Here is a 6,504-nt window from a genome sequence, read left to right as displayed (position 1 = left end):
CTCGATTCAAAAACGATTTTTTAATTATTATTTTTTTTTATGAAAACAATACACAACAATACCATAATAATGCAATACAGTTTCAAAACCAAATCCGACCCAGGAACATTCAAAATAGCAATAAACAGAGCAATTGAGGACACACAAACATGACACGGAACAATCTAAAAGTAGTGAGACAAAAATGAATATTATCAACAACAGTATCAATATTAGTAACAATTTCAACATAGCAGTGATTAAAAATCCCTCATTGATATTATCATTACAAACATTAATAAAAAAAAAAATTACAAAAAATGAACAATAGTGTCACAGTGGCTTACACTTGCATCGCATCTCATAAACTAAATGTCTAATGATAATGTCAATGAGTGATTTTTAATCACTGCTATGTTGAAATTGTAACTAATATTGATATTGTTGTTGATAATATTCATTTTTGTTTCACTACTTTTTGTTTGTACTGTGTCGTGTTTGTGTCTCCTCTCAATTGCTCTGTTTATTGCAGTTCTGAGTGTTGCTGGGTCGGGTTTGCTTTTGGAATTGGGTTGCATTGTTATGGTATTGCTGTGTATTGTTTTGTTGGATTGATTAATTTAAAAAAAATAAAAAATGTAATAAATAATAAAAAATAAATCGATTTTTTAAAAATGGGAATCGATTCTGAATCGCACAACGTGAGAATCACGATTCGAATTCGAATCGATTTTTTTCCCACACCCCTACTAATTATATACTATTACTAATTATACTAATTATTCTATTGATTGTTATAATAAATATACTAAAGTATTTACACTATATATTATCTGAAGCTGATATAGAGATTTAAGTGTTGAATGGAAAAAAAAGCATGACCTTTTAATGAGTGGGGCACTTTTGGATCCCCAAGAATTTTAGTGGCATTTAATAACAACTGTCTTTGCTAAAAAAAAATAAAAAAAATAAGAATAATAAATTCTAATCAAATTTGCTATGAATTATTGACCTATTTAGGGATCCAATTACTTCACATCAAATATTCCAGTTTGAAAATCTTTTTGGGAAAAATATTGTATATTTTGTATTTTAGCCCCAAAAACCAGGGTTTCGACAAAAACCTTGTGAAATGTAAAAAAAAAATAATGAAGTAGAATTAGAGATTCAAGGCTTTTATGAAAAAAATAATATATGACTTATTTTTAACCTTTTTTTTAAAGACTGAAACCCTTATGGACCTAACTTGACCTAACTTGAGGGAGCCCCAAAAATAAAATAAAAAAGTGTATATTGTATTGGTTTTGAAAATGGAAAAAATATCAAAATGGCCCCCTCGCGTGCTTTGATTTTTCAGTGTGCGGCCCTCAGTGGAAAAAGTTTGGACACCCCTGGACTAGACGTATAAGATTTCATGGGATTTAGCGATTAGGAGTGACAGATTGTTTGGTAAACGTATAGCATGTTCTATATGTTATAGTTATTTGAATGACTCTTACCATAATATGTTACGTTAACATACCAGTTGGTTATTTATGCCTCATATAACGTACACTTATTCAGCCTGTTGTTCGCTATTCTTTATTTATTTTAAATTGCCTTTCAAATGTCTATTCTTGGTGTTACGTTTTATCAAATAAATTTCCCCAAAAATTGCGACTTATACTCCAGTGCGACTTATGTTTTTTTTTTCCTTTTTTATTATGCATTTTCGGCCGGAGCGACTTATACTCCGAAAAATACGGTATATTGAATTTTTTTAAAACACAAAAATGAAATAAACATTTTCTGTCCAAAATCTTTTGATAAAAATATTATTTTTTTAAATTAATTTGATCCAATCATGCGCAAATACAGGAGGAGTGGATTATATCCAGACAGGACTATAAGCCTCTACTTTTTTTCCTATGCTTTGAACCCACCGGCTTATAAAACGGTGCGACTAATTTATGGATTTCTCTTCGCCAGCAGCCATAATGTTTTGTATTCAGTAGTTTTCATTAAACCCAAGCAAGGGACTGGAAAGGTGTGTGTTATTGTTTGTTATATGACTCTAATCTTTTGGAAAAGTTTACTCACTGCAGGTGTTGCGGGTTGAAAATGTACTTCCTGTTTTAATGCCTTAAAAGCGGAAATAAAACCGTCCATAGCGTTTCTGCTCGAAAGGGTTCTTCAGCCATGTTTGTTAGTTTTACAATATAACTAAAACAATTATTACTTACTCCTCGTTGCACGTCCCACTGGGAGGAGGCCCCGCGGCAGGCCAAGGACCAGATGGGGGGATTACATCTCCTCTTTGGCCTGGGAACGCTTCGAGATTCCCCAGGAGAAAGTCGCAAATGTTGCTCTGGAGAGGGAAGTCTGGGGGTCTTTGCTGGAGCTGCTGTCCCCGCGACCCGATTCCGGATAAGCGGTTGAAGATGGATGGATGGATGGATGGAATTATTACTTACTAAACTGTCCCATGTGTGATGACTGTAAGAGTGTTTTCATGCATATTTGTACGTGCTATTGTAATGTAATGAAGCTAGCGTAGTTAGCCTTAGCTAATATGCTAACACGTTTACGAGTGTCGTGCTAGTATTATAAACTTACAACGGCATTCTTTTTGTATTGTTTCAATTTCAAAAATTCCTCAGTAAATTCACCAAAACGTCACCGTGGAGTTATTGAGTCGGTTTTGTTGGATCAGCCGTTTTACTGCCGTGTAAATAACTCAATCACAACGTATGTATCTGCGGCTTATTGCCTGTTGCGGTTAATGTATGGAAAAAAAATGTTTCTTCTAAAATTTAGTGGGTGTTGCTTGGCATTCTCCCGATGAGCTTCAAGCACACATGGTAGCCCATAGAGAGAATGCCAAGAGTGTGCAAAGCAGTAATCAGAGCAGGGACTTAGACTTCCTTTATTGTCATTCTAATTTTAACTTTACAGTACAGATCAAATCAAATGTTGTTGCATTAGATCATGGTAGTGCAGGATAAAAGAGCAATAAGGCGCAGATAAAAATAAATAGATTACTGTACAGATAAATATATTGCACTTTTGCATATGCATCCACGTTTATGGATGTATGTTATATTGTCTTTATAGGCCAGAGAGTTCATCCGTTTTTGGGGGGAATTGAGGTGATTAGTCAAAAGTCAAAGTCAAAGTCAGCTTTATTGTCAAACAACTGTTTGTACAGGACATACAGGTGGACGAAATTGCGTTCCTCTCACATCCACGGTGTCTATAAATATAAAGTGTAAAAGAAAAATAAAAAAGACAACAATTTAAACAGTCGCATGAGGGGTCACTGTCACAGGTCTGTGGTCGGGGTTTATAGTCCGTGATGGTCTGGATCCCCCGCCACAGGCTCCTGGTGTCTCTGCTGTCACTGAAGCGGTGGGCTATCCTGCTGCCGTACTGCCTCTTAGCATCTCTGATGCCACGGTTCAGGTTGGCCCTGGCTGTTCTCAGGCCAGCCTCATCTCCTGCTCTGAAGGCAGCGTTCCGGGCTCTCAGCAACCTATGGACTTCCCCCGTCAGCCATGGTTTCTGATTTTCCCGTACCGTGATGGTCCTGGTCTCTGTGACATCATCGATGCATTTAGTGATGTATGCAGTGACAGTCTCTGTATATTCCTGTATGTCGATGTGGTGGTTGTAGGTGGCTGCCTGCTTAAAAATGACCCAGTCTGTGGTGTCAAAACAGTCCTGCAGAGCAGAGGAGGCATCCACTGGCCACACCCTCACTTGCTTCTGAACTGGTCTGGTGACTTTAGCCCTCGGCCTGTATGCTGGCATTAGCATGACAGTGAGGTGGTCAGAAGCACCCAGGTGGGGGAGGGGTGACGCCTTGTAAGCTCCTCTCTGAGTGGTGAAGACCATGTCCAGTGTGTTTTTACCTCTTGTAGGAAAGTCAATGTGTTGATGTAGCTGTGGACACACTGACTTGAGGTTAGCCTGGTTGAAATCACCAGCCACGATGAGGAAGCCGTCTGGATGGGCTGTCTGGTGTTCGGTGATGGCACAGTTCAGTTCAGATAGTGCCCTGTCTCTGTCCTTGTTGTTAGAGCAGGGGGGAATATAAACAGCAGCTAGTAGAATGGCTGCAAACTCCCTCGGTAGGTGGAAAGGCCGACACTTTAAAAACATGAACTCCACCAGGGCTGAGCAGTGCTTCTGTGTAACAACAGTGTCCTTACACCATGCATCACTGATGTAAACACAGACCCCGCCACCGCGGGTCTTACCTCCTGCAGTGAGGGCCCTGTCTGCCCGATAGCATGTTAGCTGGTCGAGCTGGATGGCGGAGTCCGGGATGCCGTCGTGGAGCCACGTTTCGGTGAACACAAAAGCACAACACTCTCTCACCGTCTTCTGTGTGGATCGGATGAGCTGTATGTGGTCCCGTTTGTTGTCCAGGGAGCGTACGTTGGCTAGGAGGATGGATGGAATAGCCGGCTTGTTTGGGCTAGCCGCTAGCCTGGCTCGGATACCTCCGCGCTTGCCGCGCTTCCGCCTTCTCGCACACCGCTTGCGGCGCCTCCTCTGCGGGCACGGAGCAGCTGTGGGGGTCGGTGTTGTGGTGGGCCGCCGGAGTAATCCGAGGCTTCGTAGCACCTCGACGTCCGCCGGGTTTAAGTCCTTAACTCCGGTGCTGCCTATGGTGAGCAGTCCCTCACGGCTGTATGTTTGCCGTGGGGCAGATAAACGCGACGAACACTTACACACACGAGACGAAAAAACACACGTAAAACAAGAAAACACCGCATTATCAGGAGAGAGAGTGGTCGCTGCATGTACACGCGCCGCCATTTTGAAAACTATACAAATATAAAAAATTACTTCTAAATGTGTTCAAAAGTCTTACGGCCTGAGGAAAGAAGCTGTTACAGAACCTGGAGGTTCTGCTACGGAGGCTGCGGAACCTCTTTCCAGAGTCCAACAGTGAAAACAGTCCTTGGTGGGGGTGGGAGGAGTCTCTACTGATTTTCTGAGCCCTGGTCAGGCAGCGGCTTTTTGCGATCTCCCGGATAGGAGGAAGAGGAGTCCTGATGATCTTTTCCGCCGTCCTCACCACTCTCTGCAGAGACTTCCAGTCTGAGGCACTGCAGGCTCCAGTCAAGACAGAGATGCTGTTGGTCAGTAGGCTCTCTATAGTGCCTCAAGTGTTCACTTTTAGTTTTGATGCCTTCAGTGACAATCTACAATGAAAATAGTCATGAAAATAAAGACAATGCATTGAATGAGAAGTTGTGTCCAAACTTTTGGCCTGTACTGTGTGTATGTATATATATATATATATATATATATATATATATATATATATATATATATATATATATATATATATATATATATATATATATACACACATATATATACAGGTATATGTGTATATATATATACATATATATATATATATATATATATATGTGTGTGTGTGTGTATATATATATATATATATATATATATATATATATATATATATATATATATATATATATATATATATATGTCTTAATTAGATTATCCAAAAAATAGTGCTCGATACCGTGGTAGAGCGTAATATGTATGTGTGGGAAAAAATCACAAGACTATTTCATCTCTACAGGCCTGTTTCATGAGGGATTTCCTCAATCCTCAGGAGATTTTAATGGAAGCATTCACATACCATGGTTTATATAGGGCACAGAGCGGGTGGGTACAGGCAGGCGTGGGGGCGTGGTGATCTGCCGACAAAACCACAAATTTCTACAGAATGAACATACAAGAACATAACACTTTACTGGACAGAAGCATCACCAAATCATACAAAAAAGCACAACCCAACACTTTACAGAACATCCACCTGGAAAACAAACGGATCGCGGCTGAACTGGACATCGAGGACAGGGTGGACGCTACAGCCAACAAGGAAGCCTTCATCACATTGAAGGACCACAAACCCAACTTCGCAAATAACCCATCATGCCGACTAATAAACCCAACTAAATCCGAAATAGGAAAAATCAGCAAAACAATCCTGGACAGAATCAACACAAAAATTACAGACAAAACACCACTCAACCAATGGAGAAATACAGCAGCAGTAATCAAATGGTTCAGCAACATCCAAGACAAACAACAGCACAACTTCATCTCCTTCGATGTCGAAGAATTTTACCCTTCCATCACGCAAGACCTACTGACCAAAGCACTAGATTTTGCCTCGGACTACGACTCAATCACAGGCAACGAAAGAAACATCATCATCCACGCAAAGAACTCCATACTCTTCCGCAACGGTACACCATGGCAAAAAAAGAACAATTCAACATTCGACGTCACTATGGGGAGTTTCGACGGAGCAGAAACGTGCGAACTTGTTGGGAGTTTCCTCCTCTCCCAGCTCGCTAGCCTCAACCTGAACCTTGGTATTTACCGTGATGACGGACTGGCAGTGTGTCGCGCCTCGCCAAGGAGCAGCGAGAATACCAAGAAGCGTATATGCCAAATCTTCAAAGAGAACGGTCTACGGATCACAATTGAAGCCAA

Source organism: Entelurus aequoreus, linkage group LG14 (assembly GCF_033978785.1).
Source record: "Entelurus aequoreus isolate RoL-2023_Sb linkage group LG14, RoL_Eaeq_v1.1, whole genome shotgun sequence".
In the NCBI taxonomy this organism is placed as follows: Eukaryota; Metazoa; Chordata; class Actinopteri; order Syngnathiformes; family Syngnathidae; genus Entelurus; species Entelurus aequoreus.
This window is presented reverse-complemented; position numbering follows the sequence as displayed.